This window comes from Stegodyphus dumicola, chromosome 1, assembly GCF_044657685.1.
Source record: "Stegodyphus dumicola isolate Sdum_Otavi_A_Nest chromosome 1, ASM4465768v1".
Lineage (NCBI taxonomy): Eukaryota > Metazoa > Arthropoda > Arachnida > Araneae > Eresidae > Stegodyphus > Stegodyphus dumicola.
In genome coordinates, this window is record NC_140768.1 from 11,539,199 (window position 1) to 11,554,491 (window position 15,293).

General features: G+C 34.2%; 1 protein-coding gene and 1 long non-coding RNA gene across 4 annotated transcripts in view; one reads left to right on the forward strand and one right to left on the reverse strand.

The window, feature by feature from the left end:
* Window positions 1-15,293, forward strand: part of LOC118188262 (protein C-ets-1-like) — a 144,436-nt gene that overhangs the window by 83,068 nt on the left and 46,075 nt on the right. The gene's annotated exons all lie outside the window — the stretch shown is intronic.
* Window positions 7,984-15,293, reverse strand: part of LOC118188263 (uncharacterized) — a 34,658-nt gene continuing 27,348 nt past the window's right edge. Inside the window, exons 3-4 of one of the 2 annotated variants that reach the window (XR_004758085.2) lie at window positions 14,498-14,728; window positions 7,984-11,545 (exon numbers count right to left, since the gene is read on the reverse strand). This is a non-coding gene — a long non-coding RNA (uncharacterized LOC118188263). The other variant, XR_004758084.2, reaches the window with a different exon arrangement.

Consider the following 15,293-nt stretch of genomic DNA (forward strand, 5'->3'; position numbering starts at 1 on the left):
CAACTCTTTTGTTGGATTTTTCTCCGTATGCTTTCGATAGCTGTAAATAGTGAGTTTTCTACAGCGCTTAGTTTATGATGTTAAAAAAAATGCCTCGCGATTGAATTTCTGGCTCAGTTAAATGGTCACCACATGTTCAAACTAGAGAGACAAATGGCAACAGCTGCGCGGCAGGCGAACGCGAGGAGGTTTTTCTCGCTCGTTACTTAGACTTATTTGAAGGTCACTGTGTTAAGACTTGCGTTATTATTACATTATTTTTTCGTTATGATTCCCCCTTCCACCTCACCTTGAAAGCCCGAGGCTGAAATTTCGTTTTGCACCGCGACGCACAGATGCACTTCAGAGAATCCGTGCTTGCTTTGAGCACTTTCGCTCAAAGTATGCTGGGTTGAAAAGATTCGCTCTTGGCCGCGGGTTAGATGTGGGTTTCTAGGGCAGAGGCGCTTCAGGTATGTATGGTGTCTGTTACAAGTGCCTGAATACAATAGTGGTGAGAAAGAAAGATGAATTTCATGTGTATCGGGTGTTTAAGTTGGAAGAAATTTCCGTCATCTTTAAGATGTAGGAAATCTGAATAATCTGAACACTGCGAAATAATTTTTTTAAAAACAAATGGAGCCTCATCTTTTTAGGTTTACTGTCTTAACACCTTTCTGAAGGGTTATGATTTATGTGAGATCTGATTTTACTGTGAAAAAGTAAACAATTAGAAATGATAGCTTGAAATATCAAATGCTAACAGTTAACCAAGCTTTGTCATTGAAAGGGTCTCAAGTCTCAAAATGTGATCAGAAGAAAATATTGTTACGAATTTTGTATTTAGATAGGTTATTTTTAGCAGAATTTTAATTAAAACTGTTGTATTTTCCCCGTGGAATGCAGTGCGAGACAAATTTTAAGAGAAAGCTATGCCGGGAAAGTAAAAATGCAAGAGCATGTGCATTTAACATTGAGAGAATTGCTATCTCGGTGGGTTCGCAACAGATTGAATGCACAAGTCCGATAAAAAGTTAATAAAATTTATTCTTGTCACAAGAAATATAACAAAATGCTGGATTTGTCCTCAAAGATATTCGTACAAAATCACAATATCACGCAATATAATCAGTAGCTATATTTTAAACTATTAAAATGTTAAAAAGAACGCAATCTACGGCCCAGAGAAACCTAATCGGATCTCATCGCGTATTCGCTACAATCAACAAACAACAGTTATCTAAACCACAACTGAGCTGAGATGTTCTCTCTCTGGCTTTTATGGCTTTTTAAATCGGCCGCAGGAGAGGATTGATTGGATTATTTAATTACGGCAAAGCACACGAGGGCTCTCTGCCTAAAGGGAGGGATGCCTTCGTGGAGGACTTTCTAAGGGAAACTGCCTCGTATACACGTTACACAGGGGGAAAACCACGAAAACACCCATGCAGCCAGCCTGTTCGCGGGATTCGAAACTCGGACCGAACTACCAGTGTTCAGCGTCTTTACCGCCCGGCCGCAGGAGAGAGTCCTAGCAGTTTCTGGAAAGCAAAAAGCGTAGAATTACGGTTGCAGTTAGCATTGTGGTCAATTACATTTATTCAAATTAAATATCAATTACGGAGATGAACTTTTATTCAATGTTAAATGCACGTGTTCTTGTAATTTTTTTTTTTTTCTCTTTCTTTTTTCCCGGGGTAGCTCTCTCTTAAAATTCGTCACGCGCTGCATTGCACGGAGGGAATAAAGCAATTTTAATTACAGTTCTTCTAAAAATAGCCAACTAAATACAAAATCCGTAAAAATATGTATTGAAATTGGATAAATGTAATTGAGCACTAACCATAATTCTGTAAGTTTTACAAAATATGAAATAGATAATAAAACCAATTCGCAATTCAAAATTCATGTTTCCAGGTGCACATGCTTGGGTAGAGGACTATAATCTGCGCAAATATCAGAATTGGATGGCTCTAGGTACCGTTGTTTTATCATAATGCGAGAATTTCTTTATTTAATTTCTTCAAATATAATGCAGGACTCTTAACATTTGGTGGCAACAGTTTGAAAAGTGAAACGTTTTGGTCTAATGGACAACTGATGCCTTGACGAATCCTGTGCGTAATAATTCATTTCGACTATACATACAAACACTTGTCTTAGATCAGATTATATATGCAGTTTATTACGATAGAACACTTGTAACGTTATTTCCCATGCCTTATCTCGTATCATCGTAGTGTACTTGAATAGCACGTTTGGCTAGCAGTGGAGAGGTCCGGTGTTCGAACCCCGGGGAGGACGTTTTTCATGTTTCCTACTTTAAGATAATAATAATAATAAGGCCTTTTCACATTTAAAAATTTGTATAATTTTGCTCTTCCGTGATTGTTAGCCCAGAAGGGCTGTTAATTTATTTTGGCATTTTGCGTTGAAAATGTTAAATGTCCGTTCACTTTTCACACTGTTGCCACCAAATATAACAGCCCTGTATTATATTTAAAGAAATTAAATAAAGAAGAATCTGCACAAGTGTTTGCATGTTTCTCGCACTGTGATAAAACGACGTTACCTAGAGCCATCAGATTTTGAATAACGTATGTCTCCATCCGAATATGGGCAACTGGAAGCCCAAATTTGGAATTTGTTTTATTATCTATTTCATATTTTGTAAAACTTTGACGAATTTTTCATTAACAAACTCAACGATTTCAAAGCGATCAATGGCAACACTGAAAAAAAAAAAAAAAAAAAAAGAGAAAAATCTCTCCAGCGCGCGAGACTGTGTATCGTTGAAATTCTAAAGATATGCTCATTTTAAAATTATTTTGCGATATTGCCGTTGAACTGAATTTTATGTGGTTTAAGTGCGAAACACATGATATTTCATAAATAATGGTAACCCACAAAACGTTAAAAAAAAAAATAAATAAATAAAAAGGCCTTTGGGGCGTAAAGTAAAATCTGAAAGCTTTCAGCCTTTTATTTATTTATTTTTTTTTTTTTCAATTTGGGTATTAACGCTTCTTCAAAAATGAAATTCAAATAAGAGAAATAGCTTTCGCCAAGTGGCTTTTAAACTTCCTCATTTATGTATCCCTCTACCTGTTACATAATTATCCAAGAAGTTTCAAATTGTGAGTGCGCCAACTGTTCAGTTTTTACTTTTCTGATGTTGACAGTTCAGCTGTCCTGCTAGCTATCAAATGTTAAAACGGAAAATCCTTGTATTGTGGCGTCTGACTCAAAAAAATCTTTCAAGTTTGAATTGGTCTTCTCAGCACGGGTCGTCCTTGAAGAGATGAAGGGACGATTGGGAGGGGGGAATATTTCGTATTCGTTCGTCTTGCCCTTAAGTGCTTAGTCTCAGTTGGTTAATGGTCGCGCATGCCCGTCAATTTTGTCTGCTCCCCTTTAAGAGTTCTCAAGTGGCCGGCTCTGCTTCTTTCTTCCTCGCCAGATTGGCGCCGCGGGGGAGGAGTTTTGGCGAGATGACGTCACCTCCATTTTTAGGCTTGAATGATTGTAATATGCTGAATAAATTTCATTATTCATCATTCATTATTCATTATTCATCATTCATCATATTATTCATTATTCATCATTCATCATTTCATTCTTCCGTCATAATATTCTTACGAGTTTGAAAGAATAATTGAATCCTTTTTGAAGAGAAGACCTATAAAGCAAATATCGACATTTCTTTGAAAGAAATTTTCTCTTGCGGACATTGATCTCTTAATCATTTAAACGCTAAGAAATAAGCGAGGGTTTAGAAAGGGGTACCTTCATGGATAATATTGTAAAGGAACTGGCTGCCACAGGGAATAACTCTTGCACTCAGCACCAGTCAGCTACTAGTAATGGAACTTGAGTTGAATTTGCAGCGATTAGACTTTCCACTCTGCTTCGGATCCATGTAGGGTAGTGCGTTTTTTAGCCCAAAGGGCGTTAGCCCAGAAGGGCTAATAAGTTCGTTTTGGCATTCTGTGGCGTTTCACTATAAACAGCTTTCACTTTTCAAATTGTTGCCACCAAATATTAGAGCCCTGTATTACATTTAAAGAAACTAAATAATGAAGAATCTGCATGAATGTAAGTATGTTTTTCGCATTTTGATAAAACAACGGTACCTAGAGGCATCCAGTTTTGAGTAGCATAGTCCTCCACTCGGATATGGGCATCCGGAAGCCCAAATTTGGAATTTGTTGTATTATCTACTTCATATTTTGCAAAACGTTAACGAATTTTTTATTATAACAAACTCAAGGATTTCAAAGCGAGCCATGGCAACACTGTACGGAGAAGAAAACATTTTTATCTCCAGCGCGCGAGACTGTTGTTTTCATTTAGTTCTTTTGAACGGTAAAAAAGGAAGATCATAAGTTGTTGCCAATCCACGGGTATAAGATCTTTCGTTTTTCTTTGTTCATCAGCCTATCAAAGTTAAATGATTTGAAAAGTAATTTTGTCTGAATTTATTAATAATATTTAGCGATGAATGTTATTTCATACCTTTAGCCCTAATAAATAAAATAAATTTCTGTCATTATATACTATGCCAGTTGTAAAAATTTTATTTACAGTCGTTGCGTTCTCTGTTGATTGCGTGCAAAAAAAATCTAATGGTAATGAAATTTTGTAGTAATGTTTACATTGCATTCCTACCTGCGGATTAAAAAAAAATATTCAAATTGTAATATTTATTTTCAAACAGTAATGTAATTTTTTATACTTTTTTCTATTCACACCATTATAGATCCCCTCAAAGGAGGTTTTAATTTCCAGCGCCCGAGACTTTGTATCGGAAATTCTAAAGATATGGCTTTTTAAATATTATGCGTATTGCTGTTGGATTTAATTTTTTGGTTTAAGTGCGAAGAACATGGTATTTAATAAATAAAGGTAACCCATAAAACGTTAAAAAAACGCTCCTTTGGACGTAATATAAAATCTGAAAGCTTTCAGTTTTTTATCATTTTATTTATTTATTTTGAATTTATGTGCACAGCGTCAATTGAAAAATAGTATTTGAGTTACAAAACACATTATTCAGTGTCTGATAATGCTATGAAGATGATAGGAAAGCTGGAAGTTTTCATTTTATGTTAGTTGCAGGTGAGGGCTGCTATTATAGCTACTGAACTGTAAATGGCAAGAGAACATTTTTTCATCGTACGCAGTATTCTTGGCTTGTTTTAAAAAATAAGTCTCTTTGAGTAATAGAACTTTGGGAAACTGTTGTCAGAGGCTGGCCCTTATTCAGTGTTGTACTTTCTGTACGAAAACATACTGTGCTTTGCCTCATTTTAATCAGGATTTTTTGCTTTGCCGATGGCAGAAATTGGCTATAACCAGTTAAAAACTGGCCGAAATTTATGAAAGCATTTCAAATATTGCATAAATAAATTTTAACAAACATGTATATACGTAAAAAAATAATAAATAAATAAATAAATAATAATAATAATAATAATAGACTTTACATTGCTTATTTGTCAAAATACTTAATTATTGGTATTTTCCTTTTAGACCTTTAATTTTTAATAGCTAATTTCTCAAGGTTTATTGGTATTTCTTTTTGGACATTCTTCACTATATATTTACTTTTGGTTTTGACTTTTTAATTAAATTATTTTTAATAAAAATACTATTTTATTAAATTATTTTTACCCTTGCCTGCATGAATGACGAAACACGAATTGAATGATTGAAGAGTTAGGTTTGGAGGCAACTTCCCCTTGATAAGTCTGTCTCCTGCCTGCTCGACGGTCATTCACTTATGCATTTTTAAAAAAATTTTTAGATTAATTTTAATTTGCTAAATTGGTGAGTTTATTTTCATGGTTTGGTTTTGCACTTGATTTACTTATGCTATCTGAATTTAAATGATACTGTGGATTAGTTCGAAAATTAAATCTTTTATATGTTTGCACATTTTTTTAAAATTATTTTAACTTTAAATTCTTTTTTACGTATATATACATGTTTGTTAAAATTTAAATTTCATTCCTTGCAGCAATGGCGCAAAAAATTAATTAAATTTGTGTTTAAATTCAATTTATTCTTTTGAAAGCATAAATTAATAATATGTATTATTTTATTCAATTATTTTTAATAAATAAAAAATATTTTTTTAGCTTCTGTACAATTAAAAATCAAAAGCAAGTTTTGCCTTAATCAGCATGCAATTCTGACAATGAAAACAGAATAAATTCTTTCATATTCTGTTTGTTTATGTGATTATATTTCTACAAAAATACGTGCTTAGGATTAACCTTTGATATAAAAATAATATAAATAAAACAAAACAAAAAAATTATAGCCTTATTCACCTAAATGCACCAATCGCAGCTTTTCATATATACATCAGACGTAGTTTCAGTTTTAGAATAATTGTGTCAGAAAGGAAGTTAGGTTTAATTTACGAACAATCTTTTAAGGCTTTAACATGTTAGAGATGGTAGGTCAGCAAACCAGATTCAGATTTTTATGTGCAGAAGAAAGTTGTTGAAATTTTGGAAGAATGTATCAACTGCAAGTTGTTGATGAAAGAGTACAATGAATAAACCATGTACTCTAAAGAACGAAAGATACACTGAATAATACACTGTACTCTAAAGAATGAAAGAGTACAGTGGGGACATCAGTCGTAAAAAAGAATAAACAATATATATACCTACCTTCTTGACAGGTAAGTTATTTACAAGATACTTGAGTTTCGCTTTCAAAGAAACCAAAATATTAAGAAGATAAATATCCTGAAGAACACATTTTCAGCACAAGATAGTATAAGAGACCTTTAAACCAACAGCAGAAATTTTTCCAGTTAATTTCCGCATTCCGTTCCTTTATGCATGCGGTCAGATTTCTAAGATCAGATTGTACATTTGTAACTAAGAAGAAAATGGCGGGAAACCTGTGCATCGTAAATTAAGAAAGATCATCAGGATTAAAAAGAAATTATTAATTAAAAAGAGAGATTAAAAAGAAAGTCGGTGGAAATTGGTTACATTTGGATGGTAGTATTTTAGCTTGATAAATTAAATGTTAAATTTAGTAATTAAGAAAAAGTTTCTCTGTGGAGTTTTCAGCTAGAGGGGTCTTATATGCTCATTTGTTCCAATTTCCCCTTCTTCTGTATTTAGCTATTTATTTCTTCTAAGTTACCGAACTTTTTGGGGGGGGATGATTCCCCCTCCCTAACTTATTCTGCCAGCAATTATATGATCGAGAATGCCCATTGTTCCCTCCTAAGCGGCAATAAAAGTTACGTACGGCACATTGTTTCTGCGCAACTTCAACGTTATGTACAGCGCATTGTTTCTGCGCAATTTCAGTTAGTTAAAATTGGAACTCCTAGCGGCGTGGCATACATGTTTGGATCCCGTATGGTCGGGAATTTATCATTTTCGATTTTAATTTTTAGTTGTGATACAATCGAACAAAATAAAATTGGTTATTGTTGTTGTAAAGTTCTTTACAACAGACTAACCGGCGACCTCAGAACACCCATGATCTGAGAAATCTGACGATAACTTCAGTGTATTCAAATTACGTGTGTGGAAGAGGTAACGCAATTAGTAATTCCGGAGATTTTGCATTATCTTCTAAACCAGAATTTCTGAAATTTATCCTTCGGGATCTTTTAACACAAGTATGCGAAAAACAGACGTTATACGAACAGCAGACAAATTTTCGATGGTCTTATTTCTTTCAAATAACCGGCGTATTGTTCGTCTCTGCCGGATAACGATATTTTTGCACAAATGTTTGCATTTCTGGTATCTTAATATTTTGATCATTTGGCTCAATTTTGAGCCTACTGACGCTGATAGCCACTCATTCAACTTATGGCCCACCAGCGGCCGAGCGGTAAAATCGCTGAACACTGGTAGTTCAGTCCGGGGTTCGAATCCCGCGAACGGGCTGGCTGCATGGGCGTTTTCGTGGTTTTTCCCATGTGTAACATGTATACGATCCAGTTTCCCTTAGAAAGTCCTCCACGAAGGCATCCCTCCCCTTAGGCAGATAGCTCTACTGTGCTTTGCCGTATTCTCAATACACACTATACACCATTCAATTTATCCTTCAATTCGGTATTGCTGTCCGTTAACTAACACTAAATTTCTGCGAAGTAAAGAAACGGTTATCTCATTAGTAATTAATGAATCCTTCAATCTTAAAACTTCAGATGTCGCAAATTGGTTAAGATAAGATGAGATAAAAGCGTTCCTCTTTCCGTCAACTTAACTCTTTACGGCACAGTGTGTCCTGTCTGGACACACCTAAAATTTTTCTTCTGTATGCACAGAAAAATTGAATGAAAAAGGATTTATAGGTTACTATAGCTTACTCTAGTAAATATATTTTAGCCATGTTTATTTTTCAAAGAAATATTCCAGATTTTTTTTAGAGTATAAAAAGAATTGTTTGAAAAGAAATTTCTATTTTATTTTTTTGGCTGTATGCTAATCTCCTTATCCTACATTAGTTTAAAATTTTACCCTGAAATTTTGCCTAAAATCAAACTGCGAACCCTAGGTGTGCCCAGATCGGGCTCACCGATCATCTAGGACAACTGAGAGACTGTATTCTTTGTTTCTCCGCATCTCATCGGTCAGTTCATTCACAACAATGCTCGTTTCAGCACTCGTTTCGAAGCTCAATTCAATCAGTGGGCACACCCACAGAATTGAACGATAAGTGCTATCTTCACAAAAATTTACTTGTGTACTCCTCTAGGCCTAATTAAACTGCCTTTTTTTTAAAAATCAAAACTCAAACTTTAAAAGGTAGCGTGCCGGAAAGGGTTAATGATACCATCGCTATACCAAGGCCAAAAGTTCAACTTAGGTTAGAATAGATTCACTGTAAACGGCGAATCGCTTTTTAAATTGTTACCAGAAGATATTAGAGCCCTGTATTATATTTAAAGAAATTAATAATGAAGAATCTGCTTAAATGTATGCATAAATGTATCTTAATGTTTCTCGCATTTTGATAAAACAATGGTACCTAGAGCCATCCAATTTTGAATAACATATGTCTCCACCCGAATATGGGCATCCGGAAGCCCAGATTTAGTATTTGCTTTATTATCTATTTCATATTTTGTAAAGCATTTATGAGTTTTTGATTAAGATACTCAACGATTTCAAAGCGAGCAATGGCAACACTGTGTATCAGAAATTCTAAAGATATGCTCTTTTAAATATTTTGCGATGTTGCCGTTGAATTGAATTTTATACTTTAAGTTCGAAGGACATGATATTTAATAAATAAAGTTAACACACAAAACGGTAAAAAACACCCTTTTAGGCGTAATATAAAAAATAGTTTATGCCTTATTAATGATATGCTGAATCCTTCTCTCTGTTATTTTAATAATGGAGTAGTGTAGATTTGTATCAAATGTGGCTGGATCTTACTAGACTAGTGATATTTTCGCCTTTCTGATTCTGTGTTTATTTATATTATATCTTAATGTCTGTGCACGAAATTGAACCTGGGGTGGATAACCAGGCTAGAATGGCCTTGTAATACCGTTCTTTTCTCACGATTTCTGCGTTCGGATTTACCTCCTTTCCCCCCCTCTTCGCATCCGACCCCGAAGTAAGTTTGTACATGTACATCTCGGAGCCGGTTCATTCATAAAAATCTTTCATAGTAGAAGAGCCTTGGGCAGGTAAAGAAACGTACTCTCTCAGCGCCGTTCATTCATTGCGTTTTCGACACACGCGCTCACACATGCGTTCACGCAGTTTCATTCATAAAAGTCGTAGTACGGGTTATTTTTTTCGCCCGTCTCGCAAGCTGCGATTGGTCGGCGGTCGAATCGCGTGACGGAGCCTGGGAAAACAGGTGTTGGCTTTTTCTTCCCCCCTTTTTTTTAGTTTGTTGTTTTTACATCGGGCTGTCGTTTCGCTTCTCACAAGTTCTGTATTGGGGAGAAAGAATCTTTTCATGTTTATTACTTTATTTGCCAGCAATGACTTTTCTGACGTTTTTGTCCTGCTGGAGTTTTCTATTTCTGGAAACTTTTTTCGCTTGCATTCTGGCATATTTTAATAAACGCTTTGAAAAGTTACTTTTGAAATTCCTGAATCTGTTTATTTCTGTGTCATGTTCGCTTCATTCAGTTGATTTAACTTCTGAACACTAGTTTTTAAACTTAAAAGAATTTTTTTTTTTTTTTTTTTTTTTTTTTTTTTTTTTTTTTTTTACGAATGATTAAAGTCTTCATTGATTTTTTTTTTGATTGTTTTTGAAACTTAATTTTCAGTTGTCTGGTACATAATGTACTTTACGATATAAATTATCATTCTTTTGTCATTTAGTTCTTTTTACTGTACACTTATCACAGTAAAAACAATACAAAACTGATGCACAGCATATGTTAGCGGCAAATATATGCACAAGATTTGTATAATTTTTCAAAATGTCTTATAAAGATTGCATGTGGAATCAAAACAGTAGGCTCTACATTCACATGTTAGGTATTTATAACGGAAACATGGGAATCAGAAAGATTTACTACCTTGTATTATAAATATATAAGAAAACTAGCTGATACATGCCCACTTTGCTGGGCACTCTATCTATTGGAATGTGAACTTAGACTTCTTATATGGACGAAATGTCTAATTTCCAACTTATAATTAATGTAATTTTTAAAATTTAAAGTCCGGAAATATAGTACCAGTCTGTGAATCTGTCATACACAGATTTCCACATCACCAATCAAGTACTGTGTTTTGGACTGCGTCCCTAGGGTGAGATACCCCATTAGGCCTACACCATGAAAAATTGCTAACATAAAACCAAGATTTATATATATTTAACTGTTATCACAAGTTTCATGAAAATAAATGTTATTATCTTTGTTATCCAATTTTTTAATCAATTATAATTATTTGAGTTGGATTTTTTATGTATGGCAATTTTTACAAATAACATTTTTAGTTTTCATCACAATAATTTATTTCTCTTAATAATAACATTCATTTTCATGAAATTTATGATAACAGTTAAATATAAATGCTATTATGAACATTATTATTTAAATGTTTTTTTGTATTCATTGGATAGATGCAAGTTATTTACCAATTTAATAATTTCAAAGAAAAATGCATTTATTGGCAACATTGTATTTCATATCTAGTTTTGGGGACAATAAAAGAAAATTCTGAACTTGGATTTGGAAACCAAATGTATGAGAAACTTCTATTGTATAAGTGTGTGTATTCTATTGTATAACAAAAACCCATTTTGGACAGGATTTACGTAAAATCCTTTCTTAGTGCGTGTCTATATCGGGGAATGAGTAACTATGCAAAATTTCAAGTCAATCGGATGTACAGTTTCAGAGATCTCGGGATGAGTCAGTGATATTTTGCTTACATATACATACATATAGATAGAAAGATTCAACGTTTTCATTTTCTTAGCATATGCATTAATCAACATGCATTTAAATTAATTTCTCTTGAGTTTACGTGCCAGTTCTTGCATGGGTCTGGTGTCGCCTTGTTTATTTCTCAGCCTTTTGACTAACCCGCACCATCTAAAGAAAAAATGAAAAACTTTAGTACCGCCACTACATTTTACAACAATTATTTTTCAGTTTTTGTATTAAATTGCACACATAAAAATATCTGATTAGAAATTTGTTACCATTTTAATTATCAAACCTTAAGTTATAATACTTTATAAATCTGAAATTTAGTGTAAAATTTGTGCCCGTTTAAGAAAGATAATTTTTTTTATGTCTGGTGTTATTTCACTTAGTTTTAACCGTAAATTAGCATCCACTTTTAATTTTGCTCTGTATTTATTTTTCAAATGCAACATGGAAGGAAATCCTTGTTCACATAAATAGGTTTTGCAGAATGGCAATAAAAATTTAATATGCTTATTTGAAATGCCTTTGGATTGTTTTTTCGGTTCAGACAAAAATCAACAAGTCTGTTATTTTTGAAATCATTCAGTTAGAGTTTGATCACAGGAAATTTCTATCTATTGTTCTTTTTCTTTAGGAGATTTTTTGAATTAAATGTTTAAAAATACTTTGTTTCTTTCAGTACCACTTATTTTTCTTTTCGGTTGAGAATCGCCGATTTAAAGCATTTCGATCCTAATCATGTTTGTGCTAGCCTAAATGCTGGTGTGTGTTTTACACTTCTGATAAAATTACTTATTTTTATTACTATGGTTGTAAATGACACATCAGTTATATGTATAATTACGAAGGTTTGTAACATCTTAGTATCATTTTATTTTTGGCTCATTCGCTTTTGATTTTTTGCTGGCGTTTCATAAATTGTAAAATCGATCGATAATTTTAATTTGAATATTATTTCAACATTAAAAATGTAAAATCAGTGCATGTTATTTCCATCATCAATCAGTTATTTCATTGAATATATATTTATTGATATATAAGATGTGGTGGTGTATTTAATTATGGTAAAGCACACTAGGGCTATCTGCCTAAGGGGAGGAATGCCTTCGTGGAGGACTTTCTAAGGGAAACTGGCTCGTATACACGTTACACATGGGAAAAACCACGAAAACACCCATGCAGCCAGCCCGTTTGCGGGATTCGAACCTCGGACCGAACTACCAGTGTTCAGCGACTTTACCGCTCGGCCGCTGGTGGGCTATTGATATATAAGAAGATTATCATTGCTGCAAAGTTGTAGAGACATTATGTTAATTGGAAGCAGAAAAGATGAAAATCAGCAGACGCCTTCGCCGGGAATCGAACCACGGACCTCTGGAATACCGGCCCAGCGTGCAGAACCACTGCACCACGAAGGACGCTAGGAAAGTATGAGAAATACCTTATAAAGTGAAATTAATTAAACAATACAGTATCTACCATTGGAACTGTAACGTGGTACATTATACCTTGTTGTGCACCAGCTTCTTTAATATCGTGTGCACATATAAAGAACATGTTAAACTTTCCAATGCTGAATTGTCCAATGTTAGATGCATGCTGTGGGCCACCCACTTGTTGAGATAAAAGTGATCGGTGAACTTAAAGTGTTTAAACATTCGATTTAAGATATATTCAAAGTATGTGAAATGATACAAGGAATCAAGCGTGCAGCTTTTAGTAAAATCACTTATTACTTGGAACATATCTATAATCGTTGACATCAAAGTATACTACCATTAAGTGTGTGTATTGGAGGGGGGCTGAGTACCTGTATTTATATGATCTTAAAAATCTCTCAAAAACAGGTAAGTACATATATTGGTTATCTCAAAAAACCTATGCTGAAAATTAAAGCTGAATATGCTGACAAATAAACAGTGAAAGAATGGTGAAATTTACATTCTACAATAGGAAGAGAATTAAAGAGCTACTATTGTAAAGCATTTACAAGTGTTTACAACAGAGACACATTCTTATTTTATTGTTAGTTGTTGTTGCTAGTTTGTTAGCCTAAGGGGCGTTGGACCAGAAGATCAAATTTGGTTGTGGCATTTTGCGTCGATTCACTGTAAATATCCATATCACTTTTGAAACTGTCGCCATCCAATATTATCGCCCTGTGTTATATTTAAAGAAATTAAATAACGAGGAATGTACCTAAATGTATGTGCATTTCTCGCACTGTGAATAAAACAACGTTACTTAGAAACATCAAATTTTGAATAATAGTGCTCCACTCGAATACGGGCATCTGCAAGCCCAAATTTGGAATTTGTTTTATTATCTTTTTCATATTTTGTAAAACTTTAATGAATTTTTTATCAATCACAAGCTCAACGATTTCAAAGCTAGGAATGGCAACACCATATGGGAAGAAAAAAAGTGCCTGACTCTGTATCAGAAACTCTAAAGATATGCTCATTTTAAAATTATTTTGATATTGTCGTTGAATTGAATTTTATGGTTTAAGTGCAAAAAAGGTAACACACAAAACGTTAAAATAAATCCTCTTTGGGCATAATATAAAATGTGAAACCTTACAGATTTTTACTTTTTTTTTTTTAATTGACAATATATATTGACTGACTGGGCCATATATGAGCTCATAGCCATAGGAGTTGGATATGATGACAAAGGAACTCTTCAGAGTTCGTCGTATGGATTCATAGTGAAGCTCGTAGTATGGATTTTAGTGAAAGGTTTTTCAGAATTCATGTTTAGAACTCACAGTGAAGAAAATTTCGAAAGTTACGTATAATTTTATGGCTGGGAAGGATATTTCTTAACTCATGTATGGGTTCATGTCCACCGTGAACCATTCCACCCTTTTTCTAGAATTCACATACGGATTCGTACACTAGAATGATGTATCTTTCGGAAAATTCGTGTATGGGCTCATAGTGAAATGTATTTCGGAACTTATAGATGGACCTCATAGCCTGTAACTTTCGAAACTCATGTATAAATTTACAGCCGGGTTAGTATTTTTTAGCCTTTTTGTATAATTTATTGCTGGTATGTTTATAATTGTGGAGACAGCTTCAAAGAACTAGAATGCAGGAAACAAATAACCCAAATTGATGTTTCTGGGAGCCCTAGCAACTGACGTCGCTTGAATTTTCCTTCTTCGAGGCTGTCGATGTGAATTCTCATTATTATTCTTATTCCTCCCCCTTCCCCTCTTCTTATCCATCTGAGGTCAGCTGGTGTCAGGCTTCTTCTCGACCGGTTTTCCAGAACCAGTTTCCATGCACGTGCCGCGACTCTTGGCGCGAACCGGGCGGAACCTGGAGAAGCTGTCCTCTGAAAATAGAAACAAAAGAATGATTAGGTGTTAAGCTTAATTAAAAAAAAAAAAATTAAACTCCAAACTACCTTTTTCTTGTCTTCGTTATAAAGAATTATCCACCATCCAGCCCTCGATGTTTTTTTTAAAGAATATCATGGATGTTCTTTCATGTTGGCAAGTTTATGGTAAGAAGCCGTTTGTCTTTCAAAGATCTGTGCTATATTTGGAAAACCAAACTACTGTTTAGAAAGCATTTAAGAGCGTTGACTCTTAACTTCAGTAAACCTCACGCGTGGGCTGTTCATCTGCGATCCCTCAGTCGTGTGTATCTTAGGTGTTTGTTGATAGGTGTATACTGAGGCATCCCGATGGCAGATTGCTGAGCAAATGTACCGGAAAGACCTGACCATTTTGTGATTGTGTTTATGGGATAAGAAAATCTCTCTCTCTTTTTTTTTTTTTTTTTTTCCAGTTATTAACTTTACCAGAGCGTTTCAACTTTTTTTAGTCCAAAGGGATTTGAATCCCGAAGGACTATTAGTTTCGTTTTGGCATTTTGCGTCGGACTCATAAACGTCG